Source organism: Rhinatrema bivittatum, chromosome 15 (genome assembly GCF_901001135.1).
Source record: "Rhinatrema bivittatum chromosome 15, aRhiBiv1.1, whole genome shotgun sequence".
NCBI classification, from domain to species: domain Eukaryota; kingdom Metazoa; phylum Chordata; class Amphibia; order Gymnophiona; family Rhinatrematidae; genus Rhinatrema; species Rhinatrema bivittatum.
In genome coordinates, this window is record NC_042629.1 from 50,046,651 (window position 1) to 50,070,195 (window position 23,545).

Genomic DNA, 23,545 nt, shown 5'->3' on the forward strand with positions numbered 1-23,545 from the left:
ACTACGCCAGCTGATCGACCGCTATAATAAAAGAACCCTCTGTCTGGTTTAAGACTTTTGTCTGGTTACACCCGTTTGCTACACAATTGTTGTTTAGCTTGGACATTCTGGACAGGACTGTAGGTCAAGGTCAGTTCAGTGCAGCTCGCCGGCCTGGGCGGTCCGGTTATCCAAGGACTTCCAGGTCGTTGAAGGAGTTGAGGTGCCCGTGACGTGTTCACAATCTGAGACACGGCAGGGCCAGCAGTCTGAGGAGGCAGCGGGGGTCACGGGATAACAACTGGGGGAGACTTAGTAGTAACCCCCTACGCGGAAAACAAGATGGGTCTCAGCCCCGGGATGCCCTCTACAGATCAGGTGGATGTAAAACACTGTCTCACCCACAGAAATGGCTTTCTTAACAAAACACTCTGCCCAACATGAGGTGAATTTTAAAAGCCCGGCGCACGCATTAATTGGGGGATGTGCGGGCTTGGGCGTACCAAGCGGATTCTAAAAGCCGCCGAGATACGCTCGTATCTCCCACAGCGCGCACGTCTCGAATGTTTTCAAATAGGGGCAAGGGTGTGGTCTGAGCGGGGCATGAACCTGAGATGTGCACTTAAATGCTTAATGCTCCGAGGTGCCCTGTCGCGTAACTTTACTTCTGCTATGGATGGGCAGCTCTGCGGGGTTTTAAGGCTAACTGGAGGGAGTAAAGGCTATTAAACTTGGGTGGGATGGAGGACCTCTCTCTTAATTTGGCAAACTGGGGACAAACTGGTAAAACTGGGAATGGCGTCGGCACATGTCCCTTTTTAAAATCCCCCGATTTTATGCGGTAGAAGCCTCAAGTGGGGAAACAAAAGTTTATCATAACTTGTATCTCATGATGGATCTCCTTCCAAAAGGCCTTAAAAGCAGAGCAATCCAACAAAACGTAGAATAAGGTACCCTGGCTTTTACATTCCCTCCCACATTTATCATCTCTGTTAGCATATATCTTCTTCAATTTATTAAGGGTAATCCCAACTAGGGTCACACAAAATAAGAGTCCTAAGCTAGGTTTTTGTGGTCCTGGCACTAACGCTATGAATTCAAACAATGGTTGGGTAAGATGGTGGATTGGATCTGCCTCAGAGGCTTAAGGAAATAAACATCTCTTGCTGGATAGGTAAACTTAAAATCAACCTCTTCCATTCTGTGACCATTAGGTTGCCCCCATACATAAATCTTCTATCTTTTGTTTGGATCATGGATTGTTAGTCTCTTAAACATTGAACCCACAACTCTGGGACCGAGTATTCAGAATCTCAAATTTATCACAATGTTTATTTGTCTGGGGTACCAGCAGTCAATCGGCAATAAAATACACGAGGATGAGTCGCAGGATTACACAGCAGCAGCAAAATAACGCCACTCTTCATTTTGTTTTTTCCTTTAGCAGTACATCAAGATCGGTATCTCTTTTTCCAATAAACCATAAGCATTTGCCATTCTTCAAAAATAATATCAGTACTTGCACAGTTTCACTAAGGTCTTCAAAGAAGATTTCCAGGGAAGGACACAGGATCTCGCATATGCAGTTCATGTCCATGCCCTCTTCCCAGGTGCCACCAGGGTAATGCATAGGAATATTTCTATGGCCAGCATACATTGTAATAGATCTTGCAAAGCTCCAACTCCTAAACTCCCAAAAAATATCTCCAAGAATCGCCTGCACCCAGAATTCAGTCTTTACGCAGAGCTCACTCCCTCTAGAAGTCATTTCTCCTCCTGCTTACGTAAAGGAATAGATAAACTATGCCATCCTGTTTCACAAAACTCTCTTCCCAACATAACAAAGGATTGAGGTTACGTAAGAAAGTTGGAAGAAAGTTAAGGCTACAATTACTAGCAGAACAGGGACCAGAAATTAGGCCTGGGCCACATAGGCATATAACTCAGTGTAAGGTCTTGTATTGTTGCTCACAAATGTTTAATGAGATCAAAAAATACAAATGTTTACTCCCATTCCTCCACCATAGTGTGGATCCACAACACATCTCACTGACTAAGTCCTCTAGAAATGACCTCATTATTTTCCATATTTAGTGGCATACATTTTAACTACTTTCCCAGAGCCGGATTTAGGCACAGGCAAGTGCCTAGGGCACCAAATTCTGAAGGCCCCCCAAAACTGGGACTGCCCCACTGCTCTTTCATTTCTGGTGGTGCAATTTCAGCTTTACAGGAGATAAGATTTAAAGATGTGAAAACATGTTTCGGGTCAGTGTGCTGGGCACTATTGAGTTATCTATTACTGAATCGTTTTGCTCTGCTCTGTGTGTGTATTTCCTGTTTCTTTGTGACATGCTGGCTGCTTACAGCTCTATTTTACCTTGTTAAAAGCAGTGCTGATTTTTGTAAAGAGGCAACCTCCCTGGCTTGTTTGTGTTTTTCTTTAGAAGGCATTCTCTTATCTAAACTAATTCCATTGTGCCATATGTGCCAAGTGAAATGCCTGTCGAAATATATATATATATATATTTAAAAAAAAAAAAAAAATAGACCTGTTTCTGCACTAAATCTGCTTGCTTCCAGAAATGGCTTTGCAATGAGGCATTGGCCTGCAAAGGTGTACAGATTTATTTATTTATAAAAAAAAAATAATAATATTCTGCTCGTATCCACAGAGCACAGTACTTCTCTCTTCCTGTGTCTAGGTTTTCATAGATAAGGAATCCAGTCTCTTTCTCCTCACTGAGTTCTTGTAGGTACCATCTATCCACAAAAACTCAACCCCATTGGCTGATCAGTGAGGGGGGTCAGGGCTGGGTCCCACCTTGCAAGCTGAGCACCAGCTTTCTACTGCATTATCCCCTTTATTCAACTGTTATTCCCCAAGCTATCTGTTTGATAAGTCGTCCTTGCTTTTAGCTTTAGGGATTTTAAATCCCAAGGTCATTGGTTGTCCCCACTGACTGAAATTATCTTGTGCAAGAATCCTATCTGTTAAAAACTGTTTGATTCAGGACATTATTTTCATTGGAGAGAAGTATTTAAGTTGAGACCTTTTGTAAACTCCTTGGCATTTATTTTAAAAGCACAGACAGTGAGGATATTATTCATATCAGTGCATTGCAAGTTAGTTCTAGTTGGATTTTTGAAGTTTTAGGTCCTGAAAACAGTGTAATCTTCTTGCCAAGACAGACTCTTGTGAAGTATTTTATACAGCCGCATCTCGGGAGGGACAGGGCACAGGGAAGTCAGATATCAAACATGATTTATAATAAGATTGTGCTGATGACTTTCTACATCTTTATAAGCTATTGTGGATCTGTCCAGTAAGAGCTGCTTAAAACTCACATATATCAGAATAAGTTTTATATATCTGCTTTACTCCCAGGATTACTGAGAGGAAAAAAACCTCATGATATATTTATTAATTCATCTAGTTTCACAAGTGAAACTAGACTACAGATCTGATCTAGTGCCTCAAGCTCTGAATTACAAGTCGGAAGACATCTTGGAATGAGAGTTCAAATCTCCCCCTTTCCATTTCTTCTGAGTGACCCTGGACAAGTCAGTCTAGCCCCCCTGTGTCTCATTTTACCCAGCTTCTCTTTGGTATTTTCAGGCAGTCCAGGCACCAGCTATGTGCAGCTGAGCCATTCTCCCCAAAGGTGGCTGCACACAAGGTTCTGTAATATTATAGCTTAAAGTGTGTTTGGATCTTGCTGAGATGCGGTAAATTTTCAACAGGGTGCACCTAAGTTGTTCGTTTTTTTGTTTTTTTTTTTGGTCCATTTCTTTGACCTAAAAAGTCAGAGGTAAAGATGAACAGCTGGTCTATAGCTGGGCCTTGCACAAGGCCACCAAAGTCAGAGGTAGGACCTGAACTCGCATCCCAGGACTTTTTCCCTAAACGGTAGTCTTATGTTTCAACGACTGGGCCTCGCCCCCTCCCTGAATTATGAACATAGCCCTGAAGCTGGCTTTAATCAAAGTGTCGCCAAAAAAAATGGCAGCGTCCCCAGAATATGCTCCTTCTAGCTCAGCACTGCTGTCTCATAATTAATAGCACCTTATTAATACAAAAGAAAAAAGACAGCAGACATCTAAATGCTTAGTGCCTTGTGTCTTGTTTTATGATTACAATTGATTGATTTGTCTCAAAGAAAAATGCAGATGCTTTGTTTCTGTAAACTTTGAAAGTTATTTGCCTGTCTACCTTGGATATGCAAAGCAAATGTTTTGTTTTGTTGGCCAACATGAAACTGAAATTGTTGACCCGGCAGTTCCTGTACTCAGTCATGGTCTGTGTTATAAATTGTTCCTAAACACCTCCACCCCCAATCTTCTCTCTCTTACAAAGAGAAAGCTGAATCCCAAAATATTTCCATTACTTCAAGCATGGCTATTGCATCCCAATTTTCCTTCGCCTTGTGTTCTGGCAGATCTATAATGCGATTAAGTAATGGAAGCAAATCTTTCATGTCTGAAGACCTTTTCTGAAGGAATGTTTTATGGCTCCTTTCATACAAGCTATAGCCAAAGTGCTTTGCAAGCCACGGCGGCGTTCTGCACCAGAAGGTCAAGGGACGGGCATGGGGGGGGGGGGGGGGGCGACAAAGGTCCTGCTGGGTGGGGGGAAAGCATCATGGGTCGATCTGGATTTTGTGATCCACAGGGCACACCCGGTGTCTCGATCGCAGACCACTTTCCGGTTGGAGATCCGAAATAATGAATCTGTATGAAATGTGACTTGTCTTCCTTAATACAGCATTTTCCCGTGCAGTTATATTATTAGTCCTGTACAGAGATCTTAACAGTGCCCTGTAACGTAACACGATGATCCTCCTCCTTCTTTTTGCCTGGCTGCGTTCTCGGGCTCCTTGTTGGCAATCACCGAGGGATTTTTTTCCCCGCTCTGTTCTACATCTGCCTCCTTGCTTTAACCCAGTCCCTGCAGTGACTGTCCTGCACCGGGGCCAATGACCAGGGCTCCCACCAGAACCCTGCAGTCAGGGGCTCTAAATCCGGCCACTAGGTGTCGCCGTCGTGTGATGACCGGGGATTCCCTCTCGCCTCGGTCAGTGAACGCTGCCAGCCCTTCCCGACCTAGCCAGCGGAAGGCCCGAGTGGAGAATCTGACCCGGGTCCCCTCCCCAATGGCTGGCTCAGGCCGTCTTTTCTTGGTTTCCGGAAGCACTTCAATACTGAGTCTCTCCTCCTCACCCTCTCTGACCACCTCCTCAGGGGCCTGGGCCAAGGCCGCAGCTACCTCCTTGCTCTCCTTGATATCTCCGCAGCCTTTGACACTATCAACCACAATCATCTCATTTCCCGACTAGAATGCATCGGCATTTCAGGCCTTGCCCTTGCCTGGTTTAAGTCCTACCTCTCAAACAGGAATTTCGCTGTTAAAATCGGCGAAACCATATCCAATTCTCGCCCCCTGCAACAGGGAGTCCCCCAAGGCTCCTCCCTATCTTCCACCCTCTTTAACATTTATCTTGTACCCCTATGTCAACTCCTCTCTGAACTCAACCTTAAATTCTATCTTTATGCCGATGACGTCCAGATCGTCATCCCCATCCAAAGCTCCATCTCCGATGCCCTAAAGCACTGGGAGAATTGCCTTGATGCCATCAATTCTCTCCTCACCAACCTCCATCTTGCTCTCAATGCCACCAAGACTGAGATCCTACTTATCTCCCCTCACGCTACCCTCCCCCTACCCTTTGCCAATGATCCCAACATCAGCATCGCCACCGCCCAACCTTTCGTAAGGGATCTTGGTGTTCTCCTGGATCAACACCTAAACATGAAGAAATAAATCAACTCCATACTTAAAGAAGGCTTCTTTAAACTTAACGTCCTAAAAAATCTTAAACCCCTGCTTTACCCCCAAGACCTTCGTACAGTGATCCAGGCCACCATTTCTACCAAACTGGATTATTGCAACTTCCTCCTCCTAGGCCTACCCTACGCCTCTATTAAACCCCTGCAAATGTTGCAAAATGCAACAGCAAGAATAATCTCTAACACATGTAAATACGAACACATCACCCCGATTCTCAAAAATCTCCATTGGCTTCCCATCCTCTCCCGTATCCACTATAAAGCCCTCACCATCATACACAAATCCATTCACTCACACAACTCCATCTGGCTAGATATCCCCTTTACCCCTCACCATCCCTCCCGCCCCTCCAGATCCTGCAATAGTAGCACACTACATGTACCCTCCCTAAAAACAGCCCACCTCTCCTTCGCCCGTGACCGTGCCCTCTCAATTGCCGGCCCTTCCCTCTGGAACTCCATGCCCCTCACCCTGCGCCTCGAACCCTGTCTTATCAAGTTCAAGAAGAAACTGAAGACCTGGCTATTCAAGCGAGCCTACCCTGAATAGTCCAGCTCTTGCACCTAACCATTACTGTTGTATATAATAGCTAAGTAACTGTTGTATATAATACCACTAATACTGTACGTAACTCCATGTATATAATACCACCAATACTGTAAATTGTTTTAATTTCTTGTTTAATGCCCCTGCAGCTTGTTCTCTATCCTTCTATGCTTCACTTTCGTGCTCCCATTCCATGTTCCATTGCCCTGTTATAATGTAACTTTCTGTTCTGCTGTTAATATGTGAACCGATGTGATGTCCCCACTAACGCCGGTATATAAAAGTTTCAAATAAATAAATAAATAACGCCATTCCAGTGCAATTCTCATTTTGTTATCTGCTCACTTATAATTGCTAATCCAACGGGTCTCTTAAATAGTGGCATACCGCTTCTATCCACTTACGACATTTTCCCACAAGCTGACACCAGCATGCTTAAATAATCCCATCTGTTTCTTCTTCAAATGAACTCACTTTTTTTTTGTGCTTTTGGGTGTTTCTGCTTCAACAGAGTGGGTACCACGAGGCAGTGGCAGGTACATTGATCCATCTTGCCCAAGAATGACCGTCTCTATGAGTGGTGTTTATTTTTCACGCCTTGACAATAGTTGGCCTTTCTGCTTGAAATACCAAGGAAGGGGTGCAGAGGGTTACCAAATGTTTGGTGGTTTTGGCCTCGTCGGGTGCTTCTTTTGCTTCCATCAATCTTGTGTTGTGCCTCGTCTACATTTTGTTGCAGGCGATGGATTATTGACTCTGGGTTTAGTTTATTCTTTTTACTGTTTCCTTAGATATTGTTAGTTGAGACATAACGTTGCTGTGCGCAAGATTTTTTTTTTTTTTCTTGCGGTTATTCTAGATTATAAATCATCATCCTCACAAGTCAAATCCACAAATGTTCGCTTTCATCTGAGTACAAGTTTTCTCTCTCAGCAGCAGGTCTGCTAGAAATCAGTATTTCACTATAAAACTAAGATCCTGGGTGACCGTGCCTGGCAAAAATAAAAGAATTTCCCTTTGATTTTCTGCCTTTCTTGTTTCATCCATTGCAAATCCCCCTCACCACCACCTACGCACACCATAAAACCAACAAAAACCCCCTTCTTCCCAGTTCCTGCTGGTTTAGACCAGTGCAAGTTCTGCACCGGGGTCCAGCCCTAGATTTGTCAGTAGGCACCCGTTTTATGCCTAGGGTGGCAAACATTTAGGGACAGCAGGGTGGCTAAGATTTGCTGCATCCAGTTCTGCTGAATCTCATTCCCTTTGCTCCTAAGCATCAAAAGTGCTTAGGGGCAGCAAAATCCTAAATCTAGTACTGCCAGGGTCCAAACATATGGGAAAGAGAGAAACCTTCTGGTGAAGTCATTGCATAATCCTCGTTTCCCATTTGGAGTTTCTTACCTGTAAATAATGGTGCATCCTCGGGGACTGGTCCACTGGCTCAAGATCAGTGCTGTGAGCTTCCAGTACGAGACATGATCTGGGTTTGGTTCCTGAACATGACTTTTGTACCTTAGGCCAGCTGAGGAATGCTAGAGGATGGTGTTGGCAGTGCCCCCATATGGCAGTGGAGCATGTTTCCAGCCATCATTAGGTAGCAGTTTAGCAATCCCCCTGCTGTTCGGTTCAGGGGGCACATTCGTCTCAGGTACTGGAGGGGATGCTATCTGTGCCTCTCAGAGGACTGTCTCAAAGATGGCTGGGCTAGATGGGAGGGGGAGGGAAGCTTCTGGTAGCCACAGGTGAAGGCTCATGCTGCCATAGCCCCTGTACCAGCTGAGTCCAAAAGGAGCAAGAGAAAGCTGCTGGGTCAAAATAAAGTACGTCTCCAGAACCGGGGGGCTGGAAATAAATGCCGGAGAAATATTACAGACCATGTTGCATTCGCGCCACCTTGCAGTCATTTAGCAAGTGTAATTTTAGTCCCACTTCCTGCTCATCAGAGAAGCTGAGAGAAAAACATCTGCCTCCAGGAACAATTTTCAATTGCTTCTCCTGGTCTGTCCCTGGGGTCTTCATGTTTAATAGACTTGATGTCCCCAAACAGCGTGTCAGTAAACAACCAATTATTTTATAAATTGAAACAAACTGAGTGTGTGCACGATGCATAATTGGGGTAAAAAGCTAGGGAATTACTATCCTAGAAGGGATCTGGTCTTATTCATTTTTAGTATATAAATTGCTGAGTCAAAACTATGAGGGTACAATATTCAAAGCGCGTTCAGCGCTATTTAGGTGGATAAGCGGGATTTATGCAGCTAAGTAGCAGCTGCTGAATATACGATTACGTTCACTGACCGCCGCTTTGTCATTTAAGTCCCTTATATGGCTAAAGGTTGCATGTACTGGGCAGATTGGGGGCAGAGCAAGTTAGCCGTATAAGTTAACTGCCGATATTTGGACTTAGCTGCATAAGTATGCGTGTAAATTTGGTCATGCCGTAGAGCAGGTCTAAACTTAGCCGGGTAGAATTATCTGGCTAAGTGCACATACATATGCATATATTCAGGGTTTTCGCTGTGCCACCGAATCCTCATTGTAACTTAGCTGGATAAGTTCTTGCCAGCTAAGTTACTTACATGGCCAGCTTTGAATATCTATCCCCGAGTGTCTTCACTTCTGTCTCCCTGTGTCTTGTATTCATGTATCCTTCCTCCAGCTCTGACTAGTCAAGAGGGCCTTAGAAACTAAGATGGCTGCCTTCCCGATGTTGCACTCTGTGGCTCGCACGCCAAGGCCACGGACCACCGCGCTCACCTGCTCTCCTGACACCGGGCCAGGCTCCCTGCTCTGTGATGCAGCCGTCCGCTGCGCTCCTGCAGGCCCGATGCGGTCTGCAGAGGGACATCACTGATCACACCTACCACATCCTCCTAGGCACGCTCATCTCTCTGAGATTTTAAAGGACCCACAGCAGGAGATTCCTCGCAGTGCCCCTCTGATGTCAGGACCTTCTCACTGTAAAGGGCTGTCTCCAGCTCTCCACAGACGCCTCGGCAATTGGTCGACTCTGCTAGAGAAGTGCTTTGCTTCTGCATTCCTGGTTCCTGATCCTTGCTTCCTAGTTCCGCTGTATGTCCTTCCTGATTCCTGGCATTCTGGTTTATCTCCTGAGTTCTTGTCTTCGTGGTCCGTCTCCCATTTGTCTGTGTTCAGCATCTCATCTTGCTCCTGTGGTCCCTCATCCTCCTTCCTCATCTCATTGGATTGGACTTCTAGCTTTGACCTTGGATTGGACTTTGCTGCTTGACCTTCGCCTGCCTCTGATCACTGCCTGAACAATGGTTCACTAAGTGAACTCTGCCTGCCTTTGACCACAGCCTGAACCTGTCTCAGTTTGCCTGCTGCCTGTCCCGACTGCTGCTTCGCTTTCTTCTGTGCTGGCCTGCAACCTCTTCTACACAATGGATCTTCACCTCCACAGAGGCTCGCGCCTGAGTCCTGCCAGCCCCGGCACCCGAGGGCTCAACCTAAGAGGAACAAGGGCTGGTATTGGTGAACCTCCAATTGGGCCTCTGCTCCAGCCAGCTCCGCCTGCCGACAACGGGGACCTGAGGGGCTTCTCCCTGCAGGTTGCACCAACTCCACCTTGGTCCAAGGGTCCACTTCCGTAACACCTGGGTCCATGTCATAGATTTTGTTCATTTTTTACTTTTTGTCAGATAAGGAATTGGGAAATTATCAAAAGATCTCAAACTGATGGACAGCATTTGTATGCTTTTGGGTGGGGTCTGATGCATTTCTCAGATATAAATACTGGCCACTCTTGGGAGCTTCCAAGTTCATTTGTTATGAAGAGGACTGATTTATTTATTTATTTGTGTTTGATATTTTGCCTTGTCCTAGAAAGGCACAAGGTGGATGAGAGAGAAAAATGTGAATTACAGTACATAAGTCTGGGGATATACAGAGAGATAAAACTGGGAATTGAACAAGGCAAAACAGTATATGTAGCAAGACATGGAATACGCTGATTTCACAGTGTAGGGAGTTTTGCAATAGTTGCATTTAACTGCTCTAAAACCAAGGTGGACTAAGACATTTTAAATACCTCTAGGGTGTCCACACAGGAGGTGAGTTTCTTTCAATGGACAGGGGGCTCTGGAACTTGGGGTCATGGGAGGAGGGTGAAATGAGGTAGAGTCAGGAGTAATCTAAGGAAATATTTCTTTACAGAGAGGGTGGTGGATGCCTCCCAATGAGCTATGGTAGAGACAAAAACAGCATCTGAATTCAAGAAAGCCTGGGATAAGTCCAGGAGATCTCTAAGGAAGTGGTAGGGATTGTGGAGCAGAGCAGTTGGTGTGGAAGGGCAGACTAGATAAGACCACAGTCATATGTTTGGTCTTTTTTTTTTTTTTTTGCCATCAGGTTTCTTCACCAGAGTGTGTTATAAAGGGGTCTGTTAAGAGGGAGGCTCACTGTGTATAGAAGGGAAGGGAACAGAGGATTTCATTCATCCTATCCTAGGAAATCACCCGTATCCACACAGCAGTAAAATACTGATTTCTAAAGAGGACAAGCAAAAAACATTACAGTTGATGTAAATGTGAACCGAATTAATTGTTCTGTGCTATCATTACATGCTGTTTTGTCTGTAACTGAAAAGTGAATTCATCAAAATGTTATCTTGGCACAGTGGAAGCCCATCTGAGCAGAGATGCAGTCGGCTCCTCCAGTCATAATTTTGTCTACAAAACAGAAGAGATCAGAGACGGCCTTACTTAAATATTAGCAGATGTGTCGGGAGACAAGACTGTTTTACTCTGCTTTCGGGAAGCTAAAGACCTGGATTTTTGTGTGGTTTTTCCTAAGCAGTCTGATTCAAAGTGCACTGAGGCCGACTCCAAACGTCCAGGTGAACTGACGTGAGAGGCCGCGGCATTTGAACCTCATTCCCCAACTAAGACATCTGTGCCTGCAGCAGAACGCTGGTGACTCCAGCCCAGAGCCGATTGGAGAGGCTTGGGAGCAGAATACCCCAGATATCCCCATCCGCGCTCTGCCAGGTCAGGCCCGGCTCTCTCCCGTCTCTTACCAGGACTGTTTGTGTGTCGCAGGAGAAGAGGAAGATTCTGGGCCCTGCCCTTGCAAATGCCGCCTCGGCTTAAATTAACGTTTGCAAAATCTAATAGAACTGACCGGGAGCATTTGAGCACTGGCGATAAGTGGGATGAACTTTCTTTCACCCTAGCGAGGATGCTTGCGATTCCCATGGAGTTAAGAGACGCGACTGGAGCCTTTTCTAGCTCAGAGGAGGAAGGGTTTCACCTAACAGCGGGCAAGTTTCTAACTGTTAGGCCCAGTGCTAGCTGGAAAACCGTTTACTTGGACAGCTTTCTGTTTCTTTACATATCTGCTGATTTGAGCTGGTCAAGAGTGTGACTCTGCCCATTTGCACCCAGACTGGGTCTCCAAAGATGTGAAGCTTTGAGCTGAGCCATGAGTAAATTGGGCTTGGCCGGGTGCCTCCTCGGTTAAGCTCTGGTTATCGGAGCCCTTATGGTCCGGGTGACCATGGACCGGCATGTGACACCGGACAGGCTGATCCAGGCCGGGTATTATCTCCCCACCACCGCAGGCTTGGAGAAGACCCTAAGACAGGGCTTCCCAAACCTTGCCCTGGGGGGGTCCCCGCAGCCCATCGGGTTTCCAGGATACCCACAATGACGGTGAATGAGATTAAATGCCTAGGGTATGGACTGTAAACCCTGTTTTATAAAACAGCGCTCAGGGATGAAGTTCATGATCTGACTTCAACCGTAATTTTTAAAGGGGGCTTGAGCGCTAAGTAATGCTTCAAAGATCAGCAGAGACGCGTTAACCTGTGCGCGGGGCACACACACACACACACACGCATGGGAGCTGGTGGACACGGTAACCTGCACGGTTGTCTCCATGCTTTTTCAGTTTTAGGACGTACACAGTGCCCTAAGTGGTTTCCCCGCCCTAACTCTGCCCCTGGGAAACGCCCCTTTCAAGCACGCACGACTGTGCCTGTGCAATCCCTTCCGCTGGTACTTTAATGCACAAAGCCCCTGAGATAATCTTCGAAAGGCCTCTATATATGGGTTTAAAAATGGCGCTTTGCATGAGGATAATCTTTTGAAAATTCACTCCATTAATTGTAGAGAGCCCGGAAACCCAAGTGACTTGGGGGGGGGGTGTCCCAGGACAGCTTCAGGAAGCCCTGCCCTAAGAAAAGCCAGGCCCAGATCTCCATGCATTCAACTGGGTTCAAACCAGGACTGGAGCAGCCCGATTTCCCCCTTTTCACCTGGATCTGTATGGCCATCCCACCTTTTGGTATGAGATTTAATGCATGCCCAGCTTTATTGCCTTCTGCCAAATGTGAAATGAAGCTTGAATACGAGGACAGAAACGCTACACACGCAACACAGTATTGAAGGGCTGCTTAGAGAGGTGCTAACAAAAACCAACCAGAGTATGGAGTTTGATGTCTGTAGGGTTATGTATAGCCGTTTCTAGGTGGAAAAACGTCTCAGCTTCTCATTTTTCTTAGCTGCTGTCCAAAAGTCAATAAAGTAGTGTATTTTTAGAGGGAAATTAATCAAAAAGCAGATTTATACATGCTAGCGATGTTGTTGAGCTCAGCCATCTGTAAGACCTCCATGTGACACAGACATATGCCACATTTTTCTGTCTCTTAATTGATCTTGATTCAGAATGAAAGCATTTGATTAATTGCATGTGCAGTGCTACCCAGATACCTGAGACCGTCCCTCATGGAGCGAGAAGGCCTGTCTTTTGGGCCGGGTTCACGAAGGCTCTCTTTCCATGCTGAGTCTACAGGAAGAGGCCCTTAAAGACCAACAAACGCAAGAGATACTCTCGAGATCGCAAAGGTCCCTTCTTCACATCGGATGTTGGAAGAAGGTCCCTGCGCGGGATGGCACGGCTCTTTGTCAATATTTGCTGGTCCTTTTTTTTTTTTTTTAAAAAGGTACGTAACTGAGAAACCCTGCTACGTTATAACTTAGAAGGAAAAACATTAACTTGGAGAAAAGCCATTTTCAAGAGACTTCGGTCCCATAAGTGCCAATTTTCAAAGATTTTATGCCATGAAAAATGGACAGCTCCAGTGTGGGTTGAAGTATTTCAACTCTTTCACAAGTGCGAACTTTTACCTGTGAAAAAAGGGGCCAGGGTTAGCTCATTGTGCGTAAGCTTCGGGCGGCATCTTTGCACCTGTTAAAATGCAGGTGCAAAGTTGTCTGTGCACTGGTGAATTTTCAAAGGGACGTTCCACAGGGACTTTGAGCCTGTAGGTTCTTTCAGATTTCCCAGGCAGCCTGCAGTTTTCTCCTCTATAATATTCAAACCTGTGCATCTCTCATCTGGACACCAGGCCAGATGGCATTAGAGAGGGTCCTAAACAAACTATGCAATCCCATTTTATTATGTCAAATCTTTTTAATGTATGCTAATAGATGGAAAAAGTGACAAGTTCAAGCACCTGAAATCATATGCGTTCTTGTGTCAAAGGAAAATCACTGGTTAAGCTATTTTCTTAAATCTTCCCTACAGGAGCAGGGTTGTGTCTCTCGAGGGGTTGCAATCATTTTCAGTCTCAATGCCAGAAGCTGAGTGCATGTGAGTTGCGTTATTCAAAGTGTATGTGTCTCTCTTTTTTTTTTTTTTTTTTCGTGCAAAGAGATCAAATGAGAGTTGAGAAATTATGGGTGAAAAACTGAAATATTTCTTAAATCTTGGTATATATATTCCGAGCCAATTATGGTAACTGAAGCCAAGTGAATTTTTTTCCCATACAAAAAGAAAAATCAGTTAACATGTTTGGAAAGTATACTTTCTCTCATATTAAAAAAAAAAAAATACATTTTTCCTCTTTGGTTCATAGCCAGTTCAGAATAGCTACAGCAGGATATCGGAGAGCACATTTATTGCTGCAGACTTAGAAAGACAATGAACTCAGTTTATTTGGGTTTGCCTTTGTTTTGCTGCATTTTGATCGGAGCAGAAATCTGATAAGCAAGATAAACTGGTTACAAAGTAACGCATGTAACTTCTAACTTACATACTTCTAGCACATTATAGGTGGCTCCTTAATTTCGCAAACTGTGGAAAATTATACACGAGTGAGAGGGTACATCCCAAACCACAAAGCAGTAATGATGTGCTGGGTAGATGGTCCTTATTGGCCAACTCAACCCAATGTCCACTTTGGTAGTGGTTGTGATGAATGAAAACAGATGAGTGAATCCTGTTTGATTTCAGGAACTAATTGTATAGCTTGAACTATGAGGCATTTTGGGTGAGATTAGTAGATTTTTTTTCATTTTCTCTTTAAATTGGCTTGGGCTTCTTTTTGGGCTGGTCAAGTTTCATTTCTTTATCTAGTTGATGTCAATGGAAAGCAAACTTTAACTGGAATTATGAGGGCTAGACAAACTATTCTCTATCAGATCATTTGAAGAAATGCTAGCAAATATTTACATTTTTGCAGCGAGTAGTCCCAAAATATTTACTTGAAGCAAAAAAAAAAAAGAGAGAAAGCATTGATTAGATTTCCCGTTCAATGGCAAATCTACTAATGACACTAATCATGCCTAACAAATTATCTGGCTCTTCATATACCTAGTTCTTAATGCTAAACAGTGATGGGTTCGCTCATATATATATAACCGGATTGATTTGTATTGTATACAGGAATTCCAGTATATAAAAATTAAAAATAAATAAAAAATAAAATATATTACGGAGGTGGTTTTGTAATTTCATGCATAAACGTGTCAGCAAATACACGCTTGATTGAGTTACAGCAATTCTCAGCAGTCTTGCGCTCGTGTCTGCTTTGAAAAGTTTCCACCAAGTCTACCTGCACACGTTACACCTGCAAATCATCCTCACAAATTTTTTGTGAAAATGTATGCTGATAGGTAATTTTCAAAAGGATTTATAAGCATAATGTGTTTTTGAAAATTGCCCCTTTTCCACGTGCAACTCCTTCTGAAAATTCATTCCATAGGGCTGAATGGTCAAAAGGATTTACACACACACACATTGGCTTTTGAAGATTGCTGTGCTGTATGCTACTTTTAAGCGCGTAACTCCTTTGTCGAGTAACTCCAACAAGCGCACATAAGTATCTGCCCATCGCGCGGACAATCTGGAAAAGGAGGCTGTGTAATACTGGTTCTTTCCCCACAGAAAACTTCCCTCCCTGTTTGCTGTGGCTTATACTGCAATACTGAGAATTCCATATACCCAAGCCCCTCAAAATTAAACGCCAATTTTTAAAGCCTCCTGTACCACGGTTTGCGTCTTTCGAGATCTTTGTCAGATTTACCTTCTCGTGAATGTCTCACTTATATGGATGAGGAGTTGATTGACTCGCTCCTGCTGTCTGCGTGTTTGGTTAACTGCACTGTGAATTTTACAAGAGCAACTTCTTATTGTATTAATGACTTTAATTGGAAATCTGTAAACCTGCTCAATGTTGTGATTTGTAAGTTTATTTCTTCAACCTTTAATTTCTTAATGACAGAAAAGGTAATTATTGCAGCTTCTGCCCATGGGGAAAACCTTTTATAAAACTGCCGGCCCTAGGCATGCGAGTAAACCTACACATGAAAGTCATGGGTACTTATTTATTTCTAAAAGATTTATAGATCACTATATCGACATTTCTATACTTGTACATTTACCTGGATTAAAGGGAGGAGATGGCATTGAGGTGCATAATTTTGCATTTTGAAAAGTGTGTGGGTAGATTATCCTGTCAAGAAAATGAGCACAGATTAACAGGTGGAAGTGTGTGCAAGGTAGCTTTGATGTGACTTAGGCACATATTTGATTTTCTGATAGCAGAAAAAGATAGACCGGCCCATCCAGGATGTAGTTTTTTTTTTTTTTTTTTATTACCTGTCCACCCTACTCAAGATCTATCCTAAATGCCAGGCATAGAACAGGATCGCTCCTTATCCAATGGATCTCCATACTAACTTCAAGTTCTGAATAAGAGCCTACCCTGACTCTTTAACTGTTGTTAAGATCCTAATCACTGCGTTCTTAGACCTTTCTTTCTAGCAGTCTTTGCTTCCAAGTTTACTACCCTTGTTGAATGTAACTTTGTTCTTCCTGTTTTTACCTACGGTTCTTGTTACAGTTTCCCCCTTTCGATGTAAACCGATCTGATATGGTCCTCAACCATGAAGGTCGGTATAGAAAAGTGTTAAATAAATAAATAAATCCAAGAATCGGCCCTCTGTGACTTGGGCAGCGGCAGCCAATCCTGCGCCCATGCAGGGGGGCACGAGCCTAGACCATGCTTTGTGGTGGGGTTTGGACCCTAGGGCCGGGGGGGGGGGGGGGGAGTTGGGAAGGCCTTTGAGGTGCACAGCGGTCACTCGTAGGAAAGAGGAGCAGTGTCGGCACCGCCCATGGCAAGTCTGGAACTGGGAGTCAGCTTGGACAAGGAAGCAGTGCCCCCCCCCCCCCCCCCGGGATCCCGAGGGATCCGTAATTGGGTACCTTCTTATAGCCAATGAGGTTGCCAACTGCCCATCAAAATAAAGTCAAAGAAAAACATACTTTACTTCACTCAAAGTTCATTTCTCATGTCTGCATCTTAATTCAACATGACCGTGACCCATTTTAACTGGACCAAGCAAATGAAAGGGTTTTTCTATAAATGTAACAGGATCGAGACTCTACAGCAGCCAAATTTTTGCTTCGCATGCACCGAGTGCCTCAAATCAAGACGCCCTGTTTGGTTTCACATGTCACGCAAGATTGATTTGTTTTTAAAAAAACACAGCCAAACGGAAAGCCCTGGAGAGTACGTTTGGCCCTAGTGCTGACTGAACCCTTCCTGAGAGGGAACGGAACGAAACGGTGGTCTCCAAAGACCTAAATCAGCAGTTCCCTAAATGCTGGAGCCGCTGGGAGGGAGCAGGGAAAGGCCTTGTTGATTTTTTTGCTTCTTTTGCCTTCACCGAAATATGGGTGGAGAACCAGATTCGCCTGCTGAGAGTTCCGAGCAGATGCCGGACTGGTGGAGAGTGGGGAGGCCCCCAGCTCCTGGCGCAGTCTTGCTATGAAACAGATGCTGCCAAGCTTAGTCATCTTTAGGTGATCTAAGACCTCTTGCTCTTGTCGCTCGCCATTGGTCCAGTTATTAGGAAGAGTTGCACTTTGCCTATTCAGGGCCATTGCTGCAGGCGGATATTTCCGTTAAGATAACGCAGCCTCAGAGGAGACTGGGAAGGAAGAAAGCTCATTCTGAAGGGCCCCCTCCATTCCAGAGATGGCATCAAAATTCTTAAAACTGCTTATTTAGAGACTGTGGATTCCCTGTGTGTTTTTTTTAAATTCTGGTTTGCTCATTACTCAGTTGCATTCCTTCTCTTCTTCCAGAGCACCATGCTCTGTGCTGCTTTATTCAAACTCGAAACCTCCCTGGGGGTTGACCTCTGGCTTTTGAACTTGTGCCTCGTGGTTTCCCAAAAGCTTCCCTTTCGCTTCTGCCCTGCCTGGCTTGGTTGTCTTTTTGGCCTGATTTGCTGTCAGAGTGCCGGAGAGGTAAGGCAGTGGAAGGCTGCCAAACTGGAAGCCATGGCACAGAATCCCTGCTCACGATTCTGTAGTCTCGTGTTGAGTTGCACAAGAATGTTTGGTTTTTTTTCCCCTTTTTTTAATGTGCTCTACATCAGCTACTTCAGACTGCTAAAAAAAAAAATATTTAAAAAAGGGCCTCTGAGTGGCTCCCGGTAATAGTGCAGTCCGTGGGCCCTCACGTGGCTCGGGAAGGTCTCCACTGAATGTGCTTTCTTCTGCCGTGGCCTCTAAGAGCGTGGACTCAAAATAATTCTGTTGCTAAAAGGAAATGTATGTATTTCTATACATTTTTGTAGAAGTCCGAACATTGTGTTTGCATTTGTTGTTGCCTTATTTATTAAGTCTAAGCATTAAATACAAGTTCAAATTTAAATTAAAAAATCCCCTAGGTAAGGTTAAAACAAATTGGCAGTGCTGAAGATGTGTAGACTATTTCCTTTTTCGATTTTAGAAAACGTAGATCCCTCCTTGCCCCTGGAACACCTACATATGATTTTTCCTCTCTATCCCTCACCCTGCAGTCGGGTCTGGATTCAGGCACAGCTCGCCCTTGGCAGCAGCTGCCTAGGGTGCCAGATTCAGAAGGCGCCACCAACACCCAGCCGAAACGGAGCCCTGCTTCTGTCTGCTTTAGGGGCCACGTGCTGGCACAGCTTCAAAGGTGGGGAGGGAGGGGTGCTGCCGTGGCGCCAAAATCTTCAGTCCGGCCCTGCCTGTGGTATAAAAAAACCCAAATATTTCCTTCTGCAGATCCACAGAGGTGTACGGGGTTTGCACTGCTGAATAACCCTGCTCTGATAGGAGGAGCAGTTTATCCAAGTGTCCCGAGCCGCCCGTTCCCGAGGTGACACCCTGAGGGTGCGGCTGCCGGGAGATGGCTTAAAGAGAAGCTCCCCAAAGCTCGTTTGCCCAGTGCCTGCCTGACCCTAGTTATGTGGCGGCAGGCTGGCCTTTGCAAGCCTGCTGCTAGGCCAGGGAGGGGCAGGATGTGCCCTGCGTGATCTGTTGGCTGCCTTCAGCCCGTTAGAGCAGTTGTGGTGGTTTTGAATTCAAACCTCTGGGATGTGTGTGTAGTCGGGAGTGGGAGGAGCCGGGATGGGCTTCGTCGGTGCGCAGCTGAGCGTGGCTTTGCCTGCTGCTGTACCCGACGCGGGCATCACTCCCGCCCGCCCCTATTAGTTCTATTTATTATTTGGGGGCTATACTGGCGCAGCTAAAATTGGGGGCGGATAGCCCGAGCCGATTGGGGGCTTAAGCCTTGATTAACAGCCGTCTGTCTTGACGGGGGGGGGGGGGGGGTGTCATGTCAGGGATTCCTAGCAGAACAGCTGGGTGCAGTTGTTGCTGGTTCGGCTCCTTGCGGGTGGTGGCGGGGGTCATGGGACGAGCTCTATTCATGTCACCACATGCAGGCTGGGTAGCCTGGGGGGGGGGGGGGGAGCCAGTCTTGCTGGTTGGTGGGGGTTCATTGCTATGGACGCCTGGCTCGGGCTCCTGGGTGTATTGGCCTGTCTGATGCCATCCAGTTGTTTGAGTATTTATTTGTCTGTCTGTGACGGGACGGGCGTGGGTCCTGCCTTACCCGTGCTACTCCTTGGGTCATGTCTCTTGCAGGGAATGGCTGTAGTCTGAGCTTGCTCACCCCACCCCCCCTTCTCTTCCCTTCCTTTGGGGGGTGGAGGGCTGCACGTCTCTCTCCCTTCACGGATGGAGGGACTCTGTTTAGCACGGCACAGAGAGCGTGCAGGCGGCTCTCTCTCCTCCTGTTTACCTGGCGTTTGGGGCACGTTGGCTTTTAGTGAGCTCTCGAGAAGTTCCAGTTCCCTTGCTGCAGATGTGGAAGCACAGCTGCAAAATTCCAGAGGAAAACCAGCTCTCCCTCCTCCCCTCCACCCGACGGCCACACCAGGGTTTCAAATTCTGCACCTTTCTACTATAAATGGAATTCGAGGAGAGAGTTAGCAAGTTTAAAAACAAACAAAAACCCTTTCTGGGGTGGCCCATAGGTTCCAGCCACGCCGTCCATCTGCCCAGCTCAGAATGGAGGTCAAAGGTTCAGAAAAGCTCATGAACCTGAGGAAAGAATTACAATACACCCCACATTCTCCTTTTCCTCCAGTGGGTCTGAAATGCCCCTTGGAGTGAAGGCTTTTCAGATTCACTTGGGGAGAAGTAAAATTCAAACTGTCCTGCAGTACAACCATCCTCGGCTCCATATAAAGGCTACAATACTTGTTGATGGATCAGCTCTGCAGTTCAGAGGCTGTGGCGTCTTTTATTAGACCAACTAAAAGAAATTATATTGGGACTTCATTGTTCAGTGACCTTCAGGGCTATGGGGGTCCGTCCTTGAGAGCATAAGAAGTGCCCTGCTGGATAGATCAGTGGCCCATCGAGCCCAGCATCCTGTCTCTGACCGCGGCCACTTGGCAGATCTATTCCCCCTCACTTACTTCCAGAAGAGGTGGGGATCCCTAAATCTACCGGTCTCCTCCAGAAACGTGCCCAAATCTTTTTATTAAACCCAGCTTTGCTATTAATGCCTACAGTACCTGAATGCAATCTGCTTTGAAGTGTCTGAAAGGCGGAATGTAAATCGAATGAACAAATAAATAGGCTTGACCACATCTGGCAACTATTTCCACAGCTTAACTGTCCACTGATTGAGAAAATGCTTTCTTACATTTGTTCTAGATTAGCTTTGCTGCTAATTAAAGTTTCATGGAGGGTCCCCTAGTCTTAGTAAAGGGTAAATAACTGTTCCCTATTAACTTTCTCCACCCCACTCATGATTTTAAAAACCTTCATCATATCCCCTCTGTCACCTTCTCTCCAGCTGAAGAGCCTTAACTCGTTTAGCCTTTCTTCCTATGGGACCTCTTCCGTCTCATCCCCAAAATAAATCGGGTTGCCCTTTTCTAGTTCTGCTATCTCTTTTTTTCCTGAGATGTGGTGACCAGAACTGCACATGATACTCAAGGTGTGGTTGCACAATAGATCTATGCAGAGACACACATATAGATATATATATATCTATATAGATAGATAGATATCTATATCTATATATATATATATATGTGTGTGTGTATACAGCTATAGAGATATATACATTCGTACACAAAACAAAGATAAATATTTTAAAATATGGGGCAATTTTCAAAACCGCATTGTAGTTCAGATTCGCGGGTACTAATTCTAAAAGGTAAAGCAGGAGGATACGTTCCCGTTGAACTGTGCAGACTTTTAGGCACTTTTAAGGTGGCATATTTAAAAAAAAAAAAACCAAAAAACTTTACTTATGCAAATGTCTCTCGGAAATTCTCTTCCCTAAGTGCAATTCTGTGTTTGGAATGAGTAAACATGAATCAATTGTTTACGCTTTCAAAGAGGAGGGGACAAGCCATGAAGTTACTAAGTAAAACAAATAGGATAAATATTTTTTACTCAACACATAATTATGCTCTGGAATTTGTTGCTGAAGGATGTGGTGAAAGCTGTTAGTGTAGCTGCGTTTAAAAAAAAAAAAGGTTTGGACGAGTTCCTGGAGGAAAGGTCCAAGACCATTTTTAAGGTGGAGTTGCAGAAATTCACTTCTTAGCCCTGGGATACGCAGCTTGGAATCTCTCTACCCCTTGGGGATCCTGCCAGGTACTTGTGACCTGGATTGGCCACTGTTGGAAACCTTTGGTCTGACCCAGTACGGCAAATCTTATCTTCTTATGTTTTCACAAGATTGTTCTGGGGGAGGCGTGATTGGTGGGGGGGGGGGGGGGGAGAGAGGGGAGTCGTCATAACTGTTGATTTAATTATTAAAATCTCAGGGAGGGTCTGAAAATAAATGGGAGGGGAGGAAGGTGGGAGAGATATGAGGTCAAAAGTTTGCCTAGAGTGCCAAATGCCCTTTTCGTGAGACTCATGGAGGTCCATATTCAGCCGCTGTACAGCTTGGCTAATTAGCGAATAAACTTATCCTGCTAATTGGGGCCCATATATTCAGCAGTAAATATCTGGAAGGACAGTAGATTTTTAAAAAACTAAAAAAGAAATGTTATACCAGCTTTTAGTATCTCTTCTGGTACACCGGTAAATGTCATATCTTCCAATAATATCAGACATGGAAAACAGGTTAATGGAATATCTTCATATTCCTTACCTCTCAAGTGCCTGCCTACATAAGACATTAACGACTGTACCTGCAATGGATAGAGAGAGAGAGAACGTTGCATGGGTAGTCTGATCTATAACAGCCTGTGTGTGTGTGCCTGTGGCCTGCCTGTGTATGTTTGTGAGGGCTTCTGCCTGCCTGTGTATGTTTGTGAGGGCTTCTGCCTGCCTGTGTATGTGTGTGTGCCTGTGCCTGCCTGTGTATGTGTGTGAGGGTTTCTGCCTGCCTGTGTGTGTGTGTGTGCCTGTGCCTGCCTGTGTATGTGTGTGAGGGCCTGTGCCTGCCTGTTTGTTTAGGAGCCTGTATGCGTGCTTTTGTGAGCTTGTAAGTGCTTGTGCGAGCTTGTGTGTGCTTCTGCATGCTAGCGTGAGCTTGCGTGAATGCTTGTACACACTTCTGTGCACTTGCGTGAGCTTGCATACGTGTTTCTAAAAGCTTGTGTGTGCCTATATGTGTAGTCTATACCTGCCTGTCCCAGTGTATGGGAGTGTGAGAGAGGGTGTTACAGACAGTGTTACCGACTGACACACACACACACAAATGTTTTATATGTATATATATATAAATTAGCGATATAAATTAGCTTTAAATAACAGAAATTAGCTTTAAATAACAGAAATATAAATTAGCTTTAAATAACAGAAATGTCTTCGGTGCAATATAGAAATTGTATCTACTCTCAGAACTGGTATTGTTTTAGATACTATTCAGTTTTTGTGTTGGTTTGTTAAGGTTTAATAGTTACATCAATAGTTTAATGGTATGTTATACTTTATTGGATGGTCCACAGTCTGTTCAGCCTGTTTTCCGTCAAAACTGTTATATGGATGTTAGTTTATTTAATACCTATTAAGAATGTCAATGTAAAGCCTGTTGCTAAGTTATTGTTTAATGTAAACCGCGGTGATGTATTTCCTTACGTACTGCGGTATATAAAAACCCTTAAATAAATAAATAATAAATATAGATACATTTATTTTAAAAACTTTTTTATTCCGCTAAATAAAATATTAGAGAGAGTGTAGAAAAATATTGATCTCCCGGGAGAGCATTGTGGCTGGCAGAAGATCATACTGACTCTGGAGGTCACCAGCCAAGGGGAACAATATTATTTCTGTTGTCTGTGAAAATAAATAATCAGTCTATATTTGTTTATGAAACTATCCTGAGGAAAAGTGAAAACAGTTGACTGAAATGTGATCTTCTGACCTTTTAAAAACATTTGGGTCTCTGAATCAATCAGAAGTTTTTTGGGGTATGTGAGTGTACATATGTGACTATGGGGTGAAGTATGTATATGTGTGTGTGTGTGTGTATGTATGTATATATGTATACACACATATATATGTAGATATGTACATACGTATGACTATGGGGTGGTGTGTGTGTGTGTATATATATATATATGT

At 44.7% G+C, this 23,545-nt stretch overlaps 1 protein-coding gene across 7 annotated transcripts in view; it reads right to left on the minus strand.

Annotated features, from left to right (window-relative positions):
• COL8A1 (collagen type VIII alpha 1 chain) overlaps window positions 1-23,545 on the minus strand; it is a 66,918-nt gene that overhangs the window by 38,112 nt on the left and 5,261 nt on the right. The window contains exon 2 of one of the 7 annotated variants that reach the window (XM_029578611.1): window positions 22,125-22,164. The exons of the other annotated variants lie outside the window; for them this stretch is intronic. The gene's annotated coding sequence lies outside the window, so the exon portion shown is untranslated. The remainder of the gene's footprint in view (window positions 1-22,124; window positions 22,165-23,545) is intronic. 7 annotated transcript variants of the gene reach the window in all.